Source organism: Anopheles arabiensis, chromosome 3 (genome assembly GCF_016920715.1).
Source record: "Anopheles arabiensis isolate DONGOLA chromosome 3, AaraD3, whole genome shotgun sequence".
NCBI classification, from domain to species: Eukaryota; Metazoa; Arthropoda; class Insecta; order Diptera; family Culicidae; genus Anopheles; species Anopheles arabiensis.
This window is the reverse complement of record NC_053518.1, coordinates 76,981,706-77,007,978: the sequence shown is the minus strand read 5'-3', so window position 1 is coordinate 77,007,978 and position 26,273 is coordinate 76,981,706. Positions and strand designations below refer to the sequence as shown.

Here is a 26,273-nt window from a genome sequence, read left to right as displayed (position 1 = left end):
AGGTCAAAAATGATTTTAGAACATTAATTTATTGCTTAGAATTATTAGAAATATTGCTTCAAACTTTACATTCATTGCAGAAGTCGCACCATATTTAAGGAGCTTGTTCTTGCTTAGTTTTAAGTGAACTTGAGCAGCCTGGACTAATGTCAGCAATATTTATAATGGTTTCACATACTCCAAACTAAGAACCGTTCAATTGCTTGTCAAACTCCACTGAGCAGATTAATTTCCCTTCCAATGGTTCGCCATGTTTGCCAATAAATCCTCAGTAGCTCCAATAGCCAATTCGAAAGATTTGCAGTAGCTCCCAAAACTCACCCTACATTTCTCCCTTAAACACTTCCCCCCTTGCCTCGTCTAGGCCTTACTAGCCCGCTGACCTTCTTCTGACGGTTGCAATCAATCGGTTCAAGCTTTGAGGCCAAAAAGAATGACTCGACAGAGAGGGTTGGCACTACCGTCCACCGTCCCACTTCCGTGATACGTGTATTCACTATCGCCAATAAAGAGGATGGGGGGGGAGAGGCGCAGTGAAGGCAAAGGCGTGCGACCACGACGACGGGTTGGGCTTTAAGACGCCCGAACGCAAAACGGTATTTTTCGCGATAGAGAACTCACCCGCGGAGGTGGGGCGACATTAAAGGTCAACTTCGTGAAAATCGTCAGCCCCCCTCAAGATTCATCCCGCGTCCGTTGGAGTGAAGGGAAGGGTAGGGTGTTCGACGATTCGTGTGGACGTTCCGACGCCTAACGGTGGTGGTCAAATGTGAGGCTGCGGTTGAGAAACGGTTCCGGTCGTCTGAATACATCGCCTTGGAGGATGCATGTCATTTCTTATGCACTGGATGGAGTTCCCAACTAGTTGCCGAAGATAGTCGGAGATAGGTGGAACACTCCAGCTACAAGCGTACTCCTTCGCTCTGCATTGCTCGTCCCGTCTAGTTACGGTTGAACGGATAGAGCCAGATGAAAATGACAGATGAAATCAATAGTCATCCTAGTGGGCTACCGCGCATTGCGCTTTGCGTTGCGCCAGCCAACCCAGCAGCAGCTCGGCAAAGCATAAATTTATGTAAACATACACCCCAATGGGGTGGTTGAGAGCTAACGGGACGTGAACGGGAACCGCGCTGTACGTTCGGGATCAAATCAGGCCAATCCGACTAGGATCGATGTGGCCCGCTCATTCCCCATGCTTCGAGACTCGTTCACTTCTTTAAAAAAAGCAAGGTAGAAACGATGCCCCAAACCACATCGGAACGGACAAAGTGTAGTGTGTAGAGTTTCTTGTAACTTAAATCCACCTCTAGAAGCATGAGAGATCTGATTCGATGCATCGTAAGAACATCTTACTTTCCTTCTTTCGTGGTAAGCGTAAAAGAAACGTCTCAGTACTTCGATCCCACCAAACCCGTTAGGTGCCCTTTTCTGTGAACTACTTCCTGGGATGTATATTCTAAGGCGTGCGAGATATTGGCAACTTCCAACTAGAGTGAAGTGGTGGGACCTTTGATCAGTAGCCTAATAAAATAAATACTTGCCCGTGATTGCAGCATTTGATAGGCTGCTTGCCCAGGAAGTTGCTGGGAACTGTCGTGGAACATGTCAGGAACTTAGAATAAGCTCCTCCAAAAGACCTCCAAAAGGAAGCACAACGATGGTTTGTTGGTTTGAAATGCCCGTTTGTCGTTGATCTCTAATGTCTGGCACACGAGGTCAAACAATGTGAAGGGTTAAGTGAAGCCCCATGCACCAAAGGTCGCCTATGCGAACCGCCGAGCTTGATGGGCATGGGAATGCAAAAATCGCATTAGGAAAATTGCAATTCTACCGGGGCACGTGTACTACGTGGGTTTTGTCGCTTTTTTACAACTAAAAATACGTAAAATAATGTCATACATCAACAAAAAAGGAAATACCATGCTCTGTTTGTTTCTTCTTCTTGCAAACCCCATGACCTAGATAGCAGTTGTCCCCTCGAGGGAAGTAATGCTAAAAGTTCAGCAACTTTTGGTGCAATGATTGATCGTGTCATAATTGAGCAGCACGAGGGTACAAGACAGGGGGCAGACTGCAATAATTGGACGCGTTTTAATCAGCGTTCGACACCACTGTGATCGATGCTGTTGTTGTTGTTTCTGTGTTCCAGCAACTGCTGCAGGCGCTGGACATCATGCCGGTTACGCACCGCAGAAGGTCAGAGGTCCGAATGGTAAGGGTACTCCTTATATGGAAATGAGCCCACACTGCTACACTGTGAGGTGTCGTAACTGTCTGACATTCTTCAGACCTGTGTTGTGCTCAGCACACACTCATAAAGGACAATGCAAATGAAGCAATATTGAAAGAGATATTTATGCCAACTAAAACTGGGGCTCTCATTCGGTTATGAGGTGGTAGGTGCTATTGGTGCACACCGGTCAACATATGGAACGCGGCCAAAGTTTTTCAAGTAAATGCTAATTATTTACTTACCCTGCCCTGTTGGAAGCTCCCGTTGATGCGGCATACGGTGGCACGCTTTTCAGCCCTTGACATCATGACACACACACACACGCCCGGCTGGTCTCTAATCGGATTACAGTGTCTTCCACGTGAAGCGTATTCCGGCAGGGCGGTGAACTAAAATCACGGCCTACTGTGTAGTGATGGTACAATATCTTCCGGCCACGGGGAACGTGCTGACGTTGTGGCAACATATTTTTTAATTAATGGCAGCTCATTTGACTCAATTTTCCGGATAGGTTTTTTCCCCCAGTACTTTTTACCGATTATTGTAGACATATCTTCCGTAAGTACGCGTGGCACGAGCTCCTGTTCACCGTAAAGTTTACTGTTATCTAAAGGGCCACGGTCAATTACGCATTAACCGTCAACCGTCGTGGTTGTGGTCGTTGTGGATTGAGATACGGAGGGACACACACAAAAAAAGACACACCCGTCGCTCAAGAAGCTCACCGCCGAGACGATGTAATCATCATCATTTTCATGCCAAATTAAGTTCGGGCTAATCAAGGTACACGGGTCACAAACTCCAGAATTTGGAAGTGGAAGAGACAAGCTGGAGCTGTTATGAAACACTTTGGTGGAAGCACATATAAAAAAACGCTTGGGACTGACTGAGCCGCACTGTAATGTTCAATAAAATCTGCTATCTGCTTCTGGGTAACTTAATTGTGATGTTCAACAGTTCATGCAGAATAAATTGCATCTTGAATGTCAGTGCTTGCCGTTTTATGGCCGGTGTGTACCTTCCTTCTGGCAAGTAATCTCTCTCAATACTGAAAGAGATACATCAAAGCAGTCGGGAACGATGGAGAAAAGTGGCTTCCTTAGCAACGGACAAACCCGAACTGTCACTGCAGTGTTGTACGGTACACCTTGCTGCAAAGAAGCAATGCCGTGTGTAGAATAGTGAAGGCAATAAAATAATTCCATGAATTCCACCGATACGAGAATTCTATCAGTTAGAACAGAGACCAAAAGAAAATACAGCACCCAAAAAACATCAGATACTGAAAGCGAAAAGAAAATATCTCCACCCAAGATGCGAAGATGTGGTCGAAATGTAAGAATCGCACCACATCGGCGGACCACAAACTCTGACCCATCTGAGTGAGGAGTCTCTGCGCCTGCCTTCCTTGTGCGTCGCCCCATCCGGGTACTAAATTAATCAAAACTACTTGCTACACATTTTAGGCACGGTTCGTAAAAATTCCAACCTTTCGGCTTCGTGTGCGCCGCCCGCGGCGGCCCCGTATCGTTGGCAATCGCATTTGCTGTTACGAATCATCAAAGCAGGCATATTCTTTTCGTCTCTTTGTCAGTACATAAAGAAGGCGCATCATGGACACACAGACACACAAACACACCGCCGATAGATGTCAATGTGCGCTTGGTTCTTTTGTTGAAGTGGTGTAAGTCTGCGGAAGAGACGCCACGGCGGAAGCGACGAAAACCTTCGTAAAAGTTTCCCGGAATGACACCTTGACGCGCGGATCGGCCCGTTTGGGGCTCGGACGTGGAAGCAGAAGTGGATAGCGTTTCAAGCAGCGCTTCCAAGACGGTCTGTGTATAGCTAGAAACGAATCATTCCCCAGAATAACATCTCAAGGTGCTGGACTGTGTGTGTTCTCATGATTTGGGATGAAAACAAAAGTGTCATTTAAGGCGGTAACTAGCGTTACTCCCTCCCTTCCGGGGTAACTGAAACCTCAGCGAAGAGTGTCACCATTCGAGAGGATGTGGTGGGTCAGATAGCGTTCAGAGAACGGTGCCTGGGAGCACACAGCGCAAGTCATTGGAGATGCTGGGACACATGACATTTTCTGCGTGGTCGTCGTCCCTCTATTCCTATTGCGATGACCTTCAACCAAATCGTGCCTAACGGCTTTGTCTTTTACATCAGTCATTTTGCTTAGGTTTCTTATCCGTGGGCCTTTCGTGGGTATTGGACCAACCACCACGCGTCATCACCGTCAACTACTCCCCGGCAGGGGTGCGGATCCTCTATAATCGATCTTACAGTGCAATAGAAAAAGTCTAACGTTCAAGGACAATGTGGCGCCCGTTGAACGTTCAGTAAAGTTGTCCACCGAATGTCACAACGGCACGGATGAAAAGGAAAACGGAAGTGGTCACACAAAAGCGCACAATTTAGTAGGAGGTACTTGTAAAGAACACTGTATCCTGTTTTGCGAAAGGAGAGGTGTTCTGTGTGTGTGGTCCACACGCGTCATGGAACCGAGAGTGATAGCCCTCAAGCCGAAGCACGCTGGTCTCGGAATAGCAGCAGGTAAACCACACACAAACTCCTATCTGGACACAACTTGGTGATCTTGGAGATGATCACTCATGCACACAACAAGCGCACGCGCTTCTCACAATCGGTCACTTACTGCACTCTTCTGCTTGGAGGCTGAATTTGCTCCAAAATAATCCTAAGACACCATCACACCACAAAACCTTTTGCTTTGTCCGAGTACATGGGAGACAAATGGAGTTTGTCTACATTTCACAACATCGCATGGAATGGCACGATTGATAAGCACTGATATGGAACTGCATCACTCAATGTATAACCTCACCAGCATTGCATGCACTAACCAACTTAATCTATTCACGCACGTCGATTATGTGTTACAGCAACAGTTTAGAAATTGTTATGGCAGTAATGTATTAAAAAGAATGTCTTTCTTTGTTACGTGGTTTGGTGAAGGAACTATGGTTATTGGAACAACATGAATTGTGTCACTCGTGTGACACTAATTCGGCTTTTTATTTAAGACTTAAAAATCATTCTTTAAAAGCGTTACATCAAATCTATAATATGACCGGTCATTCATCGTTTTTGCTAGAATTCGTGGCTCTAAAACACGCTCATCTTTCCTTCTGATGTAAAACATCCCACAACCGACGAAAAGCATTCAACGAACCTAAACACACACCTAATTAATCCCACTGACAACCTTTGTCAGCCTCGGCTTAAGCTTTCTATTTGCAATTTCCATTAAGACCGTTACAAAAAATGCTGCCTCCTCCCTCCAAAAGCAACCGAATGCCAAACAACAACCAACACATTTACTGTGTGTTTGTGTATGAAAATTATCTGTTGGCCCGCCCTCCGTCCTTCGGCCGGCGTTTTTGTTGTTTTGCACATTTTGTTACGCATTAATCAAACTTTTAGTCATTTGGTGCAAAATAAATCATAAGCCGTTTAAGGAGGGAAATGGAGGAAAAAAAAACGCAAAACATGGGCTGGATAAACGGAAAAACACGACAGACAGCCACACACAAGCTTGTATAAACAGTAACAGTGCAAATAATTTATATCTTCCCAAAAAAAAGCATGAATCAAACTTTTCCCAGCCCGACAAAAAAACGGCACAATGTGGAAGCATTTTCCGGTACAACGGGATTAATGCCTGTTTTGGTTTGTATTTTTTGCTAATTCCTTTTTCCTCTCTCTTTATTTTCATTACAGGTGAGTGTTAATCCTCGGAAGATGTTCGTTTTTACTGCACGATGATATGGATGGTAGACCCGCCTGTGTGATCCTGATTCCCACTTTGCCGCAGTGAGCATTCGGTACTTTCGAACCGTTTTTTAATCCTTTTTTAATGAAACGATTATACAATCGCGTTTAAGTAGAACTTTAGGTATGGGACAGAAAATCAACAAAAATGTTTGACAAAGACACGGGACGGATCTGAGTGTTTGTGCAGTAGAGTGAATGGAGCAATCCCAATCTAGTTAATAGACGGAGACTAGTAGTTATGTGTTTCCAAATATGTTCAATCAGTCCCCGTTGTTTTCTCGGTGCTTTGGCACCAAAAATGGATTCCCTCCTTTAGAGAAGTCGTGGCTAGAGACATCGAATTTGGTGACCTTCATTTTGGTGTGTGGTTTTTGTCACCCTCTCATCAGCACCTAAGCACCTTCTCTCACACAAGCTTGGGCCACGTCCAAAAACGCTCGCTCGTCTTTGAACTGTCTATCTAGGCAAACTAATTCCCTATAGAGAGGTTCTATCTGTTTGAATTCACGTACAACACACACAGAGTCGCACATAATGCGCACAGCTTTTGGTTCGCTTTCCTGTCAGCTGGACACCCTTTTTCGACCGTCCGAAGGTTGACCATTTTTGGCCAATGACTTAATCGATCGACTGCTGTTGCTCGATGGAGGTGGTATACGCTTTAGGTAAGGGAAGATAGACTCCGACCACCAACTTTTCTTGCTGTGGTGTGGAGGAAATGGGTAAAAAAACGACCAAAAGAAGCCAATTGGTTTGGAAGAATGGTCAAGTTGTCTCGTATATTTATGTCTTCATCTTTTACCGTTCAAAACACCGCAGATGTTGCTGCACTGTGTGGTTGCCAGTCTTAGCAAGTAAAGCACGTTCATTCTGCGAAACGGGAACGAACGAACGTGCAGATATGTAGCCTGTGCTTCTTGCATCTTCCCACAAAAAGGGCCTGTATTTAAGTCCTCTTTTTTGGAACAAATCCTGTAAGGATACAGAGAAACGAAGAAAAATGTCACTGTTGCCTCCATCGCTTTTGACTCTCGTATCTATTTAGAACGAACAGGAAACGGCGGGAAGGTTGTAATTAATGCTGTCAAAATGTTATCTCTCGTACAGACACACTGACCCGGCACTTCCCGTTGTTCTTAGCAAGAAACAGCTCTCGCCCTTGGCAAGAAGATGTCTCGCCCATGGGGTCTCAGGAGGGCTTTCTTTTTTGTTGGGTTGACATTCCAAATGCAGCAGAAAAATCAGGTCACTAGCAGCATCATTCCATTTGTTGCATTTTGGACTGACTTTCATGGCAAAACTTTGTTGTAAATGGTGCTCTCTCACGATACTAGCCGCTTATCCTTCGCCTTTGGTTGATTTCTGATGAAGAGTGCATGTATGCAGATACGCGAACAGAAAACAGAAAACAAAACACATATAGCAGCTGCACAAGGTTCGTGAGATAAGCAGTCACAAAATCCTTCCAAGTGTGTCCCAAAAAAGCCCAAAAGTCTTGAAGTGAAAGGTTGTTGCAGAAGGCGAAAAATTAAGGTGAATATTTATCGGTTGGTGAATATTTTTAACGCCAATATCCGAAGCTCCCCGTAAACACGTTCTCCCTGGTCTGGTCTTCAGTGTGTGTCACCTGACCAGCAAAGGACCTACCGCACCAAGTTGTCTTCTCTTCCCTTCGAATGCGAATCGTGCTGATTTTAATGACAATTTGCATTTTGCGATCGTTATACCATATATTTTCTCACCGTTCTTGCTGTGTTCCAACTACATATAGAGCGGAGAAGGTAAGATTCCTGATGTTGGGTACCAAAAGTTGTGCGCAAAGTGGATTTAGGTCACAAATTACCGGTGCAATTCATACGGGCGCAATCAAGTGTTTGTGAACCAGTCTGATTAAGCCATCGCCATGATTTGGAAATCGGTTGACCTTTGGCATGAATACGGTTGGGGCCTGGAATGGTAAAGGGATCATCATAAAAATCATGTTATTGTGGTCATCGGCCGAAACTCTGCCGAAACTCAATCCTGCATTTTATTGCACCCTTGAGATCGTTTGGTTTTTGTTTGTTTGCGTAAAAATGCACTCCAATTTTTCTTCCTTCCCGTCTTTGTGTCGTTAATCCGGAACGGTTTTTTAAACAGTGGAGCAAACGGTTCAATGACCCTTTGGCCCAACTCCAATGAAGGAACCGGTTTCCGGAGTGCGTGTGTGTGTGTGAGATGCAAATAAAGACTAATAATCAAATTAAACATGAAAATAAAAGCATTAATGATTTAAACATTTTGTGCGCTTTCGCGAGCGGTAGGTTGTCTTTGTTGTGCTCTCTCGTTCTCTCTCTCTCTCTCATCTTTGGCGAGGACATCGAAGACATTTTATTGGGATGTGATCTGTGTGTGCTCTGAGCAACCGGCTGGTCGATGATATCCCTTAATTGATAATTAATTACAAACTTCCGTTATCGGGTTTGGCACCGGTTTGCCCTGGTGGCGATTTGCGTGTTGTTGTTTTGTTTTTTTTTTTGTCCCCTTGTGGCCATTCTGTGATTCCGTTGATTTGCGGTTGTTTCTGGTCTCGGTTAAGTCAACATTGTTACGTTCGTCGATGATCGTAAATAACATTCCTCCCGTCGGTGGTTTGTGGGTAGCGCACGTGAGATAAATGACCGCCAAAGCGAAGTCGGAAAAATAACTAAAAGGCAAAAACACATCACCGTGAGGTTGCCATTTAAGCCCCAAAAAACAAAAATCGGCCACGTGATAAAAGCCTGGTTACAGTTACAAGTTCGCACCTCGTGGGAAGAAGGGCTCCAGGGCTTGCAATAAAACTGACCACCGAACTGATTGGCGATGCGCGATGATTATCGAACCATTCAAAACCGGCCATACCCCTTCCGCCGTGTGGGGTGGTGTTAAGCTCTTGCCATCGGTGAACGGAGGTAAGCAGCAGGGTATCATCGCTTCCCGTTATCAGCGTTAAACAAGCGACCAAGCGCAGTGAGCATTATTGGAGCTCGGCAGTCGAGCTCACATCTCGTCACCAGTCCCTAAATCGCTTTAGAAACGGCCGATTAGAGTGCTATCACAGACACACACACACACACATATATAGACACAAAGTTTCAACTGATAAGTAATGGGTGCCGACTTCCCCAACGCTCCCACCCGCGTGCCGCTGTCGCAGCTGTCAACGGTGCGTGCGATAAGGAACTGTTTTCGTTAATAGGATTAATTATGCAAATGGAAATCGATATATATAGCGGGTGACAGCAGCAGTGGTGCTGTGGTGTCCATCGTGTGTCCGCACGCACGCACGTGGATGGAAATGGGTTGGGTGATTGGGCGAATATTGTGGGACGAAATGGTGTAACTTTTTTTCTGCCATCTGGTACAGGTCGATATCCTTCCGTAAAGGTTTTGCCGGAAACAGAGATTTTATCGATCATTGATTTTGCTGCAGCGTAATTTGGTTTTTCGAAATTGGTATACATTAATGGCGATGTTATCATTCCCATTTAATTAGCGTTTAGAAATTTCCAATCACACATCTATTTTAACTTGGCAATGGTTTTTGGAACGGGCAATGGTTCGCAAACTGTTACGGACTGCCTCAATGATTGTAAAATACCCTGAAATTATATTTCATAAAAAGAGTGTTCGATCAGCAGCCTCGTACAATAAAGTGTCCGTCACCAGTCGCGAGAGTTCTGTAGTTTGGTGTCCTTTGTGTAATGTGTAGTCCAATAGGATTGAAGCTGTCCAAAAAACAATTACGCGGCTTGCCCTGCATTTGGTCCTTTGTATCATACTCGTTATATGTTATTCAGCCTGAATATACTTGCCTGGAGACGTGATATTTTCCAATGTATTTTTTATGGTTAACGGATGAGATCGATTTGCCAGAACTATTGGCTAGAGTCGATGCAAATGTCCTTCCAAAAATGTTTCGTAACTACAGACTATTGTTGGAAGCTCGGAATCGGACCTACCCGATTCCGTTTCCGTGTTCGCAATAAATTCCAGAGCCGATTCCGATGCTGGAATCGATTCCGATTCCGGAGCTGATTGCGGAGCCGATTCTGATTCTGGAGCTGATTTCGATTTTTGATTCGGAATCGATTACGGAGTTGGCTCCGGAATCAGGCTCGGGAATCGGAATCGAAATGTAAATCCAAATTTGCTCCGGTAACGGAATCAGAATTGACTCCAGAATTGAAATTAGCTACAGAATGAGCATCAGTTCTTGAATTGAAATAAGTAGTTTCAGAAGCGTAATCAACCCGGGAATCTCCATGAGAATGGGTCGTTTACAAGTAAATTTGGATTCTTTGGGGCTATGAATACGTAGTATTATTGGACTCAAACGCCTATTCTTATAAGGATGCCGAAGCAGACTCTGATCTTGAAGTTGATTCTGATTCTGGAGCCGATTCATGTTCCGGAGCCAATTCTGCTTCCGTATTCGGAGCCAATTCCGGAGCCGATTCCGGAGCCGATTCCGGAACCGATTCTGTAAACTAATAAGGATTCTGGAACTAACGAACGTACTTCCGGAATCGATTCCAGACAAACTACAGACTAATAAGAACTGATCTTTCAAGACTTGCGTGATTCCACCAAAATTATTCACAATCCAGACTTCTAAACTCAAGGGTGCGTTTTCGAATGTGATTAATTTATGATTCATTTCTTGCTAACAAAGTTCTCAAAACATGTACTTTTATTGTGTTTGTTGTCATGGTTCGTAGTTTCAGCTGAAAAACTGTAGTGTCTAGGACTAGACAAACTACAATCTGTACAATCTACAATCTAGCTAAACTGTAGTGTCTAGGACTAGACAATCTACAATAGTATCACGTATTACTTCAAACCTTTTGCACCAAAAATTTTATCATTAGGGATGGTGGTAGGCTCTAATTCCACCACGGCAAACGCATTAAAAGCTGTAACATAAAACCAAACCACAACGGCTACTGGGTGATCGTACATGCCAGCTAGTTCTTCTCGTTTATGCTTCCGAACGCCGCAGAGATGAATGAACCCTGCGGGAACATCTATCCCGAAAAACGTTTTCCTCCAGGTCTAGCGTCACACACACGTACGGGGTGTATGGGTATGTGTGCCTGTCTCCATTTGCACACCGCTTCTCGGTCACATTCCGCCAGAAACCAGCCATCCAAAGAATGAGAGAAGACGAAAGCGCTCGGCGCGGAGAAAACGCTTTTCACGTACGGGAGAAAAATGTGCCCGAAAGACAAATGGGTTCGGGCTACCGATAATTAAGCGCCAAGATTCAAGATTTTGCAACGGACAAAAACGACACGGGAAATCACCTCATTAATCCGGTGAGCCGTCGCCTTCCCGGAGGCTGTTTTTGCGTGCCATGTTTGTGTATGTGTGTGTGTGATTTTAGTTTTGCAGCGGGGCCTTTCCATCGTTCTTTCTTTCTCACTCGCTCGTTTTCGGGATGAAGGTCGCGTTTAGGTTTTAGTGGTCGGTTTCCCCATTTTTCCCAAAAAGCCCTAAACCCCAAGTCCCAAGTCCGTCTAATGGGTTTTGCCTCGGTTTCACATACCCGAGCCCCCAACACACACACACAAGAAAAAACCGCCGAGAGTACAAATTAGTTCCAACTTTTTATGACCATTGGTTATTTTATTTATTTTCCTGCTGTCTTCCCTCACGCGGGGCGCGGCTGATGGTAGTGTGCTGGCGGCTACTTTTCCTAGCATTCCTAGAACCGCCGCTCGAAACCAAACTGTACCGGCACACGCACACAAGCCCCCTCGCACGCATAGTTTTGCTCGCGGTGATATATGACAAAATAAAGATCCGATAGAAAGGCAGCGAAGAACTAACGCAAAAAGACTCCGATAGGCTTCATTTTCACGAAACTGTGGAAAAAAGAGATCTTAATTAATTTATCGATGTTCAGCCGTGTTCACACAGCGTACTAATAGCTCGGCAACACAGACCTAGGGACAATGGGCTTATTTATGAGGCTAAATGGCAGCCAAGACGGCCCAAACGCCCTCCACCCCGAAACGGCACAAACTGATGCTTAGCTATTTTTGTTTATTACCATACGCGAACGCAATGGTCGAAGCTAGTATAAGGAGGCAAGGGAGTTCGGGTGATCGCTTGGGTCGCCTTCCTTCCCATCTTTCGATCACGAAATAATTTGTACAGATTATAGCCCGTCTTAGAACGGCAACTAACTATTGCTGCGCCACCTCCTTTGTATGTATGCATATGTATTCGCGCAAAACCCCGTTTAAGACCGCCTAAACGAGCCTCCCTGTGTGAAACGCTACTCTGCACCATTCCACTCTGCATTTATTGGCGTTTTTCGCACGTTTCTGTTTTAAGGGAAGTTTGAACCCTGTTCCTAAAAAGGCACACAGGTAGAAAAGCAAAGGCACCTGCGATGCGAACGCGATTCGGGAGATGGTTTTGATAAATGTGCGATTTGATAGGTTCATTAGAATCGGGAGCAATAGAAGCAGCAATAGCAAGAGAACTGCCAGACAACCAAACCGAGGGACGGGCAGGATATGGGTTCATTAGCCGGTACGGTGTTTGATTAAAATGTCGTGGTGCGCTCATTATTATGTTATGGGAATATTGCTCCCTTTTCATTCCAACGAATTTTAACTTTGTTTGTGTTTGTAACAGGAACAAACCGAACATATCAAAGGATTTAGGATTCAAAGCAGCGCATGATCTTTAGCTTGTTATCAGGAAGTTGTCATCTTTTAAAATTTGGTGTCAACATGTGAATATTCGCAAGACATCTTGCCTCGATGATTAGGCATTCAAAACGTTTGAATAAAGAGACATTATTACGATTAAGGAGACATATCTCCTTTTTTGAATTTTGAGTTCTGAAGTTCTAGTTCTGAAGAATGCAGAAAACCCTTCGTGAGCTTTCCCGGAGAGCATTAAGAGTTAAGCATTAAGTATCCTTCCATGTATCCGCTTTAATATCTTCTGTTAAGAATGATCTCTGGAGGATCTATATATCCTGATGTGCTGCACCGTCTAATTCTGACAGACGGCTGTCAATGATCTTCTCGAATCCTTCAACTACCCTTCTTCAAACATTTAGACTGATCTAGATCCACGAGTACTCGCATTGTTTCATTAATTATTTCATTCATTCTTAGTCTTTTACTGATGTTCTTGTTGTGCGATGAATGACAAGTAAATGCAAATGTCCATTTTTTAGTAGAAGTTGTAGGATCTATGCAGCTTAAACTTCATATCTGTTTCCTAATAGATTTAACTTTTTGGGTTCCACGTACCGAGCGAATAAAGCTTTCTTAACGCAATCTCCTCTATTTTCAATAAATTACCCACCCAGGAACGATAATTCTATCAACTTATCTGTTAATCTAATAAAAAAAACAGCACCACTTTCTTTCAAGACCACACTGTTACACGAGGTACAGCGCAGAAACTCCTAAACAGTCAGCAATGATCAACAGAAATAGAGAGAGAGAGAAACAGAGACAACGGAAGGGTTTGCTATAAATTTACAAAAGAAAACCAGTTGCACCCCACGTGGAGGACAGCGGGAAGGGATGGGGGAAACTGTCGAGCCCACCGTGCGCCACCGTCACTCAAACCCCCCCCCCCCTTCATCCCCCAAACGCCTCCCACTTCCAGGGAGTGTTCAGTTTCAGCGCAGCCTGCTTTCGCCTCGCTGCAAAAGCAACAGCGACCCGGAGCGGCGCGGTCTGGCCGGCTCGATTGGCTGGCCGCTGACCTAGAAAATCGATGCAAAGTTACACACTCATTTAATTTAATTTAACACACATCTTTCGTTATCTTTGGCCGATTTCTTAATCCATTTGTTTTGCCTTTCGCTCCCTCCGGGTTGCTGTTTCGCCTGTTGTCTGCGCTGCTTGAGCTGCCTCTCTTCATCTCTCCCCAACCACCCGCAAATTCTCGAACCCGCATCCCGGCAGTGACGGTGGAGTAAAAGAACGCTATCTAGCACCCCGAATCAGCGCATTAGATCGTGTCAGCGCACCACAAAGCTACCGGGGGAGGGAATGTTTTTAGGGTAAGCGTTGACCAACACGGGGAAAAAGAGAAAATTTATCACATTAAAATATAGGTCAAGCTCCGCGAGATGTGTAAGCCCGGCAGCAGCAGCAGCAGTGATGCTGTTGAATCGCTCGGGAACACCCTTCAGTGTGGAGAGGCTAGAAGAAGTTCAGCATGTGGCCCTGGCGAGTGGGGAACCATTCGTCTATCGGCTTCACCGAACCGTAACGATCAGAGAGCGAGTCGATAATCAATTTTAATCAAATTGATAGTCGCCCACTTTAGCAAGAGTTGCGTTTTTTTTGTACCTTTTGGGAAGGTTCAACATAGCGTTTCAACTACACAGAATGATTTTGCTTCCCGTTTACTCCGTCCGTAATAGGGGGGACTGTGCTCTGTAATGGATCGAATTTTCTCGGTCAACCAACAGCGGAATTGGAGGGACAGAAACAATCGCTTAAGGGCAGGCGTGCGGTGGTGTGCACGGGTACTTTTGGGTTAGCGCGAGCGGGTATCGCAAAGATGCGGAGTGGTTTGAAATTGTGGTTCAATTTTGCACCTTTTAGTATGGAGAAAAGACACATTACGGCGGGTGAAACAATTTAAAGTACCCAGTTGCCTTTTGCTTTCCTGTTGGTGGCGGTGGTAGTGCCCAAACCCCCATTAAGGGACAAAACGTGGAGGCCCCATCGATGAGGAGACAAGGAGAAAAGACTTAACGACCGACACGGAACTTTCATTTCCTTATCTTTGTTTTTTTTTGGGCAAATGCGAGGAAGTTAGTGTGATAGTATCCCTCGAGAGAGGTGTCTGAGTGACCTTCCCACCTTTCCACCATGGGGGAAGGGACATTGTGTCGAGGTCGTGCCGTTTTTTAATGCTCCCGAAGCGATCTACATCTTGCTAATCTTACCGGAAGCCGGGCAGCGCTTCGTGATTGTGCATTAGAGTGCGATTTCGGGTGCTTTTATATGTGTGTGTGTGCGTGTATTCGTCGCTCTATGGAGCAATTCTATGCTAAAGAGCACTCTTGAATACGTTTCCCTTGCTTGCCCAGGCTGCTGCCCGATGATGAGCGTCGTGTGCCAAATGAGCGTTGGCATTCGTCCATTAGCCCAAACTAGCAAAAGCTAGGAGCATAATAAGCATTGAGCTTTTTTTTTTTGACAAAAAAGGGCCAAATTATCAAAGTCTCAGTTTTAACGCAGCCCTGAAAGTGCTCGCCCGTGCAGCATCTGGTGTGTGAGTGAGAGCAGTGTCCTTTATTTCCTCTCTGTCGCTTTATTTTCGGGTGGAGGTGGGTTTTAGTGTAAAGTCTAGTGTCCCGAAACTAGCCAGGCAAATGGCAGTAGCATGGCGTCTAGCCAGCAAACGTTAGCGTCTGGCTGTTTTATTTCTAATAGCCCCAAACGGTCTGAGATCTAAGATGTTGTAAGTGAAAATGGCAGGACATTAGGTGTCTTTTGAAAATGGGAACCTTCTTGAAGGGGTGTTTTTTGCAAGTAAGAACCTTGCAAAATAGACAAAGTTTGATAATCTCCCGCACAGTTGCATGAATCGCTTGAGCGTCGGGGAAAAAGCTCTACTCATGGTTCTGGTTGGAAAATGTTTAAATCCACCTCTGGGAAGTCTCGGCAACTAAAGATGATTTTATTTTCATGGCTCTTTGTGAGTGTGTGCATTTCAGTACGCTTGTCTTTTTCCGTTTTCCTCAAATAACACAAAAATATGCCACAAAATGTAGGTGTCTGTTCTGATTGTTTAACTGCGGGCTCGTTATCGCTTTATTCTTCATCTCTTTGTCTGCACATTAAAATGTCTCCCCCTGCTCCCAAGCGTACTCATTGTGCTTTGGGAATTCCCATTTTGGTTGAAGGAAAAATAAATAAAAATAAAGCACACACACACACACACCCCCTATTAAATGTAACGCCTCACAAACTCTCTCGACGCGATTAAACGTTTGATTAGTGCGTGTGGCTCGCGTTTGCGCGCTTAATTTATGATACGTGCTGTTTGCACTTGGTTAAACGCTGATGGAACGTAGAGGAAAACCACCCGCCGCCAGCGGGTTGTTGTGTTTTTTTTATGAATTTTGATAAAACACACAATTATCTGCAACGCATCGGACCCTGTTGGAGTGGGGAGGCTCACGGGACAACACATTTGACATTTGGCTATTGTTCGGCGCTCGGGCTGGTGCATAAATCAACTCAGCTCATCCGCAAGCTGCTGCTGCTGCTGCAACTCATGCATAATGCAACATGGCGCCAACATTAATGTTTTTATTTTTTGCTCATCTCATCCAAACCCTGTCTGTCCAGCTTTGGAAACGGCAACCACAACTGCAGCAACGACAAACAGCGAAAAAAACGCCCAACGTTACTGCTTACTGATATGTGTCGTAATTAGAAAATAATACCACTACCATACAATAATACAAACAAAACTGCAGCAGCTATCAGGATTCGCCACAGCAAAAAAAGCGTGCAATCGGATATGATTGATTACATTAAAGTGCTGCCGTACTTAGTACTCCGTTTGTTCCGTTCCTGCGAGAAGGATGGGAAGTTCGTTTAATTGACCTAAAGCCTTGCATCGGAATGGTAACACACGATTGGCATGCAACTAATTTGTGTGATTGGAGTACAAAAAAACCCCTCCATAATTGCCACTACCAATTAGATTATTATCAATTTGTGTGGACGTTTCATCATTTTTTGTGCATCATTCGGTACAATTCCATCGCAACGAGATGGGCAGATGCTAAGCTGCCAACGACGTGTGCGAGGGTATGCATGAAGGCATTCAAATTGATTTCTGATTGCAGTAGGTTGGTAAACCCATTTTTGTGTTGGCATGATGGTGAAACATTATAAAACGTGTTATCACATTACAAACATTGCGTTGCATTCCAAGAAAGGTTTATTGATTTTAATGTGATGTAGTTGCTTACTTCATCTGTGCTGATTCAATTCAAATAGAAGTTTAAAGTACATGAATATTGATATCAATATAGGAGCTTAGTATTTTATGAAATCCAAATTAAGTACACTATTAAAATTGAATAAAATTCCACGAAATTCATTTACAATCAGATATAAAATAATCGTTCCAATCAGGACTGACGTAGAGTTGTTTTAATCGCACTGAGCAAATAGTGTAAGCCTGTTTTCCCACCAACTACAGATCTCAATCCGTGTAATGGTTTGATGATACAGGAAGTTCAGGCTATTGAAAACAAACTAAAATGCATTGGATGGCGTAATTTCCGACTAATTCTCCGAACTAGTATGTAGCAGGTTTAAGTATATTTATGTTTTCTATATTTTTCCCAAATATCTGGAAATTATTTTTGTTTTATTTTCAACATATTGTTGTATTTTGATGCTTCATTGCTTCGTTCAAATTATAACATTCATCAAAATTGAAATAAACTAATTGAAATATTCTACGATTACATCTGCTTCGATCTGGTGCTGGTCGGCATCTGCAAGTCTGCCAAGTTCATTGCGAGCTCCAATGCATTTGACTTTGTGATATCTTTGGAGCAGTTTAAAGATAGAATTCTGCCGTTTCTAATGTAGTAATGTACTCTTATTACTGTAACAATTGCTGCTGTAGTGAGATGTTGCTACTGTAACGTGTCAATCTTCAATTAGAGTTCTGCGCCAATTGAAGTAAATAAATAATTATTATTAACAATAAATTTGGGCACTAAAAAGAGTATGTTGATGCCTGGAACTCTTGACATATAAAACCTTACTCCTCCGTAACCAACACTCGCCGCTAACTAACAACAACCGGAAGAGCATGGAGCAGATTTGTTACTTCCCTTCCTTTCCTACATCTATGCTCCCGATCGTTAGTGTGCCGTTCGCAAGAATGACAGCGCAGGAATCTGCCGGCAAAACTGGCGAAAGGTCGATCCAAATATTTGGAACATTTCCCAAAGCCCAATTAGCGGTGCAGTGGCTGTGGTGGACGCCTAATCAGCATACCACAGCCACCACACGCTAATAAACTTGTTTCATTAGCTCAACCAAGTTCAAGGGCACCTGCCTGCACCCACCGAAGTCCGGAAAGAAAGCTTCCGCATCCGTTCGGAAATCTCCGTCGCTTGGGCATCCCGTGGATCAATCAATGCCATATCCCGAGATCCATCTCGTGGCGCGTGTAGGAGAGAAAGGAATGCCAGACATCTCGCGATGTGTGCAATTATCGTTCCCTTCTGTTTCTATGTAGTGCTGCTGCTGCTGCTACTGGTGTATTTGTGCCAAAACAATCACGAGTTTGGTCCTATTTCGGAGCATCTCCGTCCAAGGTTTGATTATCGTGGGGGAGAGTTCGTGCACGACGGAAGAAGGCGATAAGCTTGCTGGCGTCGTCCCACTGTAGATCACGTCTTTTTGAGACGGTGCGCGCAAGATCACCATCTCACGATGGACGCGTGAATGACGGGCGACTGTTCACTCGAGGTCGTAAAATGTGGCCACGATTTGCTAGAAAAGGGTAACATTGAAATTGGCACTGTCTTATCGTTTGAAAATAAACAACAAATTCCAGCAGTTTTTATATTGCTTTACTGGCGTCGTCTTAATCTCAGCTGATGTGTATGATGACCTTCTCTTGCAATGCCATCGGGTGCTGAACTATTTGTGTTTATTATTTCAGTGAACAAAAATAGAGAAATAAAGTAAAAGATTATTGTAGTAAACGCACAAACGCAATAAATCCAGCCCATCAACCGATCCATAAAAAAAAACATGAAACATTATCAAAGCAAATTCACGCTCATCTTTGGAGGGTCATTTTGTAAGCTTTAATGTAATGACCGTGGAACATCACGTTACTCCATTATTATTACCATTCCCCCACCCCTGTGCGGCCATTCGTTATCTTGTACCAAAAACCAAGTACACCTTCCCAATGAGACCAGCGCTACATTAAACGGATTCGTTGTATTTATTCATTAGGAGAAGGTACAATCTTGATCATTTCTTAAGTGCAACGCGTCTCGTGGCGAGAAAGAGACAATTCAAAAAGCTTAATGGGTGCGTTTCCCCCCCCCCCCCCCCTCCCGTACAGACAGTCTGACGGAAGAGCCACTCCAATTTTTGATGTGGCGGGAAAGATTCGGGCTAGTCCCGGTTTTTGTTCTTTTTTCCCTTTGCGTGCAATGCGACACCATTGCCCTCCATTCTGGTCACGTTTTGCCCCAAACCTCGCGCAAAAATTCCCAACCAGTGGTCGGTCGCGTGTGTTTGTCCGGGACCCCGGGACCATAAATCAGCGGGACGGCAAATCGTCATTTGCCGGCGACGACCCACTTTTGCCGTAGGGGGGGGGGGGGGAGTTGAATTTTCGGGCACTAGGCGTCCAAACAATCCGCACAGAAAGACACACCGGTTTAGGCGTTTAGCCTGAGCCGCGGCAAGAGGGGGTGAATGTGATCGTTTAAAAAGTGACCATTTATTAACTGTGCTTATAGTGTAGCGACCGCTGGGTTTAACTTTCAACGCATCGTATTGCGTCATACTAGGTGATACGTTTTGTCTTCTTTTTTTGTCCTTTTCTGGATAGAGTTGGTTAAGTCCACTAAACTAGAATGATGCCTAGAGCCGTTCGAACATTCGAGCATAGGCTTATGGTGGGTGCTGATCGATTTGACAAAAGGATTGCTTTGCCTGTCAATCGGCTGATTGCTGGAATGAAATGATCGATTACCGATGTGTCACTCCGGTCAAGCTTGAGCCAATTGATTGAGAGTCAGCGCAAGGGAAAAGAAATGCAAACTTATTTCGAGCTTTCTAGTTAGTAGGTCATGTAGAGAATTTGTCTTATATCGTTTGTTTTTAGTCGAGAGCAACAAGAACTATAACGAACGCAAAAGTAAGAGGTACGACATCAATGTAGTACGAAGGATTAAAAGAGTTAATCTACAGCGTTTCAAAGGCATTTCGTTTCATCCTTTCTATTGGACGGTGTCACCTCATCATTGTCACCTAATCGAGAACCAATTGGATGTAAAATTATCGTATGTAATGGCAAATAGTAGGCACAAAAGCCCATGATTATGTGAAAGAATAGTGTGAACGGTTGTTATTAGTGTTGGGATGGAGTAAAAAATCCTCTCCAGGACTGACAGAACAAGATGCATTGAAGATGTTCACAATGTTGTTATACTTTGGGAGATAAAAGAATTGAATCTGTGTAGTTAACTCGTAGCTCCGTATGAAGAATTCATCTTTTAGAACAGTTAATTCAGATTGAAAATAAGTTATAAACAAGAATTGCAATAATGATCGTTTACTTGCACTTCAATTTCAGGAACTTAAACTAAAATCATTATTTTTCAAACTTATTTCCAAAGATGTTGCAACTTTCAAAGAACATTACTCTCACACACACTCACAGGCAAGCGTTGTTAACAGCACCCTTGTTCTAGCTTTTACTTCTTACTTTCACAAGAAAGTACAGAAATCACTCCGCCTTGCCAAACGTCGTGTGTGCGCGGCCCCAGAGAGCGCACGCTAAAAACCCAAGTCATTGAACCCGTCGTCGCGGGGAGGGCTGTCCAGAGCATGTTTCATGTTTCCTATCCGTTTTGTTTCGCCAACCTGATCTTCGATCTTGCCAAACGGAAAACTGCTCATGTGTGTGTGTGTGTGTGTGTCTGTATGTGTGAGCGGGGAAAGGTGAACCCGATTCGGTCTGCACAGCGCGTACTCCGCCGCAGCGCACCCGGCGAGAACTTCCCCAATGCCCGAGAATCTTGGCATCCGAATCCGCAAGAGTACACTGTGGCCCTCCTGCCGGGATTGGGGCGAGCGCGCGCGAATCAAGCGACCGATCGGTCGTTTATTTCCACCCTTCTTCGGCTTTCCTCCTTTTGCCTTTTGCCCATTCCATCCCGTCTGGGTTTCGTTGCCTTTGTGAGGTTGGCAGGCACCGTAAGGAATCTCACGCGCACGCAGAGTCGTTTTTCTTTGCTCCAACAATTTCAAACTGCATTTCCTCGATTACACACACACACACACATGGAACAGTTTTCCGTAGTAGAAAATCTACGACAAAGAACAGGGGGTTGAGATGTTGCTTTACGAGAACTAGAATGTGGCAAGATGTACGGTAGAAGTTCCAGAAAAGACCTACATTCGTTGCAGTCACATCTGTGTCTGTTACACAGACGCAGCGATCGGCTCGTTGCACTTCGATCCGATGCACGCAAACACACAACTTCCTGATGTCCAACTCCCACTCGGCAGACCATGGCAGACCCATTCGGTGGTACGGTGTGCATTTGGTTAACATAAATAAACCTAAAAATCAACGACTTACATCGAAGCGTCCGAGGGCATAAGGTTGCTGACCAGCATCACTCTGGGCAAGCAAAGCAAGAAACATACACTGTGTGAGAGAGGGAGAGAGAGAGAGAGATCTAGCTGTTGGAGCTACTTGAGCTGGATATTGGCATAGGAAGAGCTCAGAACCGGATTACATAAGCTGCGGATAGTTATTACTGTGCATTTGGTTGGCTCCAGTGTTGCAGAGTTCAGGGAAAGAGTCGCGGCTATAGCAGTGTCCAAGATGCCTAGAAGTGTCGTGACTTGTCGCCAAAAATGAGGAAAACCATACGCTCTGGGGGTAGTATGTTAGCACTTCTGCCAGCAATACACATTTCACGTGGCTGACACTTGGCGAACCGGGGGAAGAGAGAAATTAGATACCTTTCCACAATTGGCTATCGTGTCGCTGGATCGCAGACAGACGTAGAATAGACCGAGAAGGTGTTTCAAGTGAATCTCAGACCGAGTAGTTAGTACAAAGCAACGGTGATCATGGTTGCTTTCTTGGTGATGCCCTTTATTGGTTATTGGATGCAAGAGGGAGATATAGTGAAGAGAGAGAGAGTGAGCTACATAGAGGAGATCGTTGCAGTATTATTACATTTGTTGCACTCTTAACCTCGCTGGTTGAGTCTTCCGACCTCCAAGAGAAAGAAAGCCTTATTCAACACACTCGTGGACAGAATCGTACGATCCCGCAACAAGAATTACTTCGAATGCACTTCCCCCAACCAACCAACCAACCAACCAGTCAACCAAGCCAAGATGAGGTCATATTGTCGATATATTTTACCGTTTTGGATTTAGTTTCTTTCTTTGCTTGGAATCGAGGATTTATTTCACGTTTCACTAGCAGCAAGCGCGTTCTCGCGACGGCGACGACACACAGCCGTGACCGGAAGAACCAGTTTGCCGCATACACAGCGCTGTGTGGCGGTAAATCATGCTACGCGCTACACGCACTCGCCGAAAAGTTGCTTTCCCTCCTTAAGAGGATATATGAGGTGAAGTGGTTGCTGAATTTCGATTGTGAAGTATTGGGTGGAAAAAAAACATTTAAAATGAATCCAATGTGCTCCAGCATGCTAAAACTATGAACTGAAAATGTCGTTTATTTTTAAGTCTTTCTGCAAAAGCGAAGTAGGAGGCTTTGGCTCTTTGTGTTCAGTAATTTCATAAATAAAAAGACTCACTGTGTGGCACTTATCAAAGCCTTGGAAATAATTATATCAATTTCTTTTTTACTTCGCTACATACTGGCATCTCCGTCTCGGACAACGAGCTATTGCTGCAATTGCCTTGGTATGTGATACATTCCACAGTCTGAAAATGGGTGAACCTCGTGTAGGTGTGGGATAGGTTTGACAGAATCCGGTTAAACTTCATACATCAAACGTCCCACAGCATGTCAACATCGACACAATCTAACCACAATACAAGGCTAGCCTAGCCCGGTTGGTCAGACAGTTTTAATTGGCGACTATTTTCAAACAAGATTCTGACGCTAGAATGAGCACAAGTTGATGAAAATAGTAGAACAAAAGGCATCATACTCCAGTAAACAACAGCTAAACTATGCGTACATCAAATTTGGATCAAAGTTGTGTATAATTAGGTGCTGCATACTAGAACTTGCAAGCGATCCGGTAACGAAATCCGGCTCGAAGGACCATAACTGAGTAGTGCCGTCACAGTTCATTGTGTGACTTGGGCGAGTAATGAACTTATAACAGGTACTCTTTCTAGCGCTGAATATACTCATGATGGAGTTCATTATCTGTATCGTAGTGTTCCGTGTTTCAGGTAATTCGGAAAATTTTTGAGCGCATTTCAAAAGGAATTGACTCCAATTATTTCACTTCAGTGAGGTTCGTTGAATAGCATCAAATGCAAAGATTTGTTTAATTATACCAATTTTACAGTCCTTTTCGTCTATTTAAATTCAAAAGCTTTCACTGAGTGCTTTACTTTAAAATTATCAACCGTAGAAAAGGTTTAGCTTGCCGCGCACACACGCAAATGAGCATAATGGCGGAGAGACTTCAGTTCACACGAGCAACTCTCCCACTAATTAATTATTACCTGGGCGCAAACATTGGATGAACAACTTTAAGAAAAAAACACACTCACACAAAACACGGTTACATAGGCAAACAACTCCTAAATGCAAAACAAACCTTCCACTAGCAGCCGCTGACCCACCTCCAACCCACCAATGCGTTAAATTATAGTCGTTAAATCACCCCAGTTTTCCCTGTGTAATGAATATTACACAACCTCTCCATCATCCGGCCCCAGGAAAAGCATCGTTTCTGGAGCATCTTCTTGCTTGGAGTGTTTGCTGGTGCTTTTCGTCACTAAAAAATATGACGCAGCAACGTAACGCCCCCGGGGGCGGGACGGCGGTGTAATAATAAACAGCCGTCCAAATGACCGAATGGTGCACACCGCGCCGTTGTCCTAGGGGTCACGGGGTTCAATTTTTTTTTAAAACACACGGCCAGTGCCTCTCCTCTTTCTCTCTCTCTCTCGTTTGCCATCGTGTGACCCACATCGTGAAAGAAACAGGGTAAGTGGTGGTGGCCCCACCGCTCAGCGGCGGTTAGCGGAAGCAAGCGGGACCTACACCGCTCTGTTCGATGATTATTGTGATGATTGATATAAATGGCACAAGGGGGGTTTTGCGGTGAAAAGTGCCTTGATCTTGAGCGCAACCCAGTAGTCGTGATTCGCTGTGTACGATCGGAAGCACGAAAAGCGGGTTTAACGGGAGTGTTTCAGAAATTGCGTACCCCACGAACGGCAACGGCAACGACGACGACGGGGGCTAGGGCAAGGTCACGAAATTATTTGTGGAAAAAAGATCGAGCGCACATCACTTTGACTTTTCCCGGATCGATTACCGGCTATTACCGACCGTGGGCGGGAAACCTGAGATGCGCAAACCGGGGTAAGCAAGGTTGATTGAAACAATTATTGATTTATTTATCGATAGCGGCCGACGACGGAAGAGACCGCACACTTTGCTATCGGAAGGAGAACTTGCCGTTATTGGAGCGCTCAATTCACTCAACTCGCGGTGAAGATCGATCGAACACCGCCACCGGTGTCCATTAGGGGTCGATAATTGATCAAAGTAAAACAGTCCGACTCTCTACTACACATCCCGTGCCATTTTGTTTCTCTGCTCGATCTGCCGAGACGCGATGTCTCCCCTCATTCAGGGGAGGGCTGCTGGGTCGTCTTCTCCTTCCCTAACTGGAACGGATGTGATCTGCTATAATTCACCATCGGCTCGGCTGCCAGCACCAAACACAAACATATGAGCAGAGAGACACTGGGGGTGTATTATAACTGTCAATAAAACGATCGTCATCTTTGTTCTTCTCTCCCACTGTGTTCTCCCTTCTACTGCGCGGGATATGAGGAACGCTACATTAATTTATAACCGAAAATTGACATCCGGGGACGGACGGACACCGTTTCCTTGAGATTGTGTGCCGCACCCACCCACGAAGAGGAGGAGGTGGGGTTATGGCTATGGGGTTGGTTGCAGGACGGCACAGTTTGAGGTTTCCGCACGTTCTTCCAGCTCGCCTCTATGTCTCGCTGTGTGGTGGCGGCAACATTTCACGCATTCCAGTTTGCTGCCTACCGGTGTTTGAGTCATGCATGAGCAATTTGCAATGCGCCCGCGCGAACTACTTAACCTTTGCCAGCATGCACGTTCTGTGGGTGAGAAGGAAGGAGGTTCAGGGCTTGATCGGTGGCAGTGCAGCATTTTGATTGTTTTGTTGTTTGTTTGCACTGGGTAGGGCGCGTACCATCAAGCACAGTTGTCCTCTGGATCGCTCTTGTGTTGTGCTCTTGAGCAAATTGGGATGATAATTTATTGCCCGCAGGACATTTATCATACTCGTGATTTGGGTGTTGTTTTTGCATTTAACTGGTGAATGAAAATGAACAATCAAAATGGGACAGTAAATCTCAAGCACGATTGCTTTCCGAATACGTGTGGTGGTGGCAAAATGTCGAAGAATTGTCTTGCAAAATGAATAGAATGACATGTTGGAGATTTGCTAAATGAATAGAATGATCCCAACGCATCATGATCAATAACTGATGCAAATTATGGAATAATAATCACACCAAAACATCGATAACTCAAGCACCAATAAGAAAATGCTCTAGAGTTCTTGCTCCAATGCTACAATAATGTGCCTACTCGGGAAGAAGAGCTTGTTCAGAGTGATCTATTTGACTATTTTGTGTAGAATTTGAATGTCTGTAATCATAGTAGAGCTTCGGTGAACTATTTCAACAATCAGCAGGTTGTCCTCTACATTGTTTGATGCATCCTTTAGGCTCTAGTATCGGAATAGTACATGTCAGTAGCTTAGGAATTCCTGACCATCAGATATGGACAATCCAGCACTCATAAAATCCTTTCGTTATTGGAGGAAAAACGTTAGAATCTTCATATATGTCTCGCAATAGCGTCTAGCTAGTATTGTTATAATCAACTTGGGATAGATGGATATCCAGCGGAGTATCAAATTTATTGATGATAGTGTTGCATATTGTTCAGAACTATCAAAACTGACTATTAGTACATTTGCTCTCTGTAGTCTTGTTTTAAATTCTCCAAACTTATGAATAGTTCATTCATGCGAACTAGGAAGAGTGTCAAATTAGATTTGTCCCTAAGTCAAGCTTCTTATTCCTCTTCTATTTGGCGTAACGTCTTACGTGGACATGCAGGCCTATACACAAGCTTTCGAGACTTAATTCATTACCACGCAGCCGGATAGTTAATCCTTGCTACGGGGGAACGGTCC

The 26,273-nt window shown here is 44.5% G+C and overlaps 1 protein-coding gene across 2 annotated transcripts in view; it reads left to right on the top strand.

Moving 5' to 3' along the window:
• The window catches only part of LOC120904940, a 214,864-nt gene that overhangs the window by 180,231 nt on the left and 8,360 nt on the right, over positions 1-26,273 (top strand). The gene's annotated exons all lie outside the window — the stretch shown is intronic.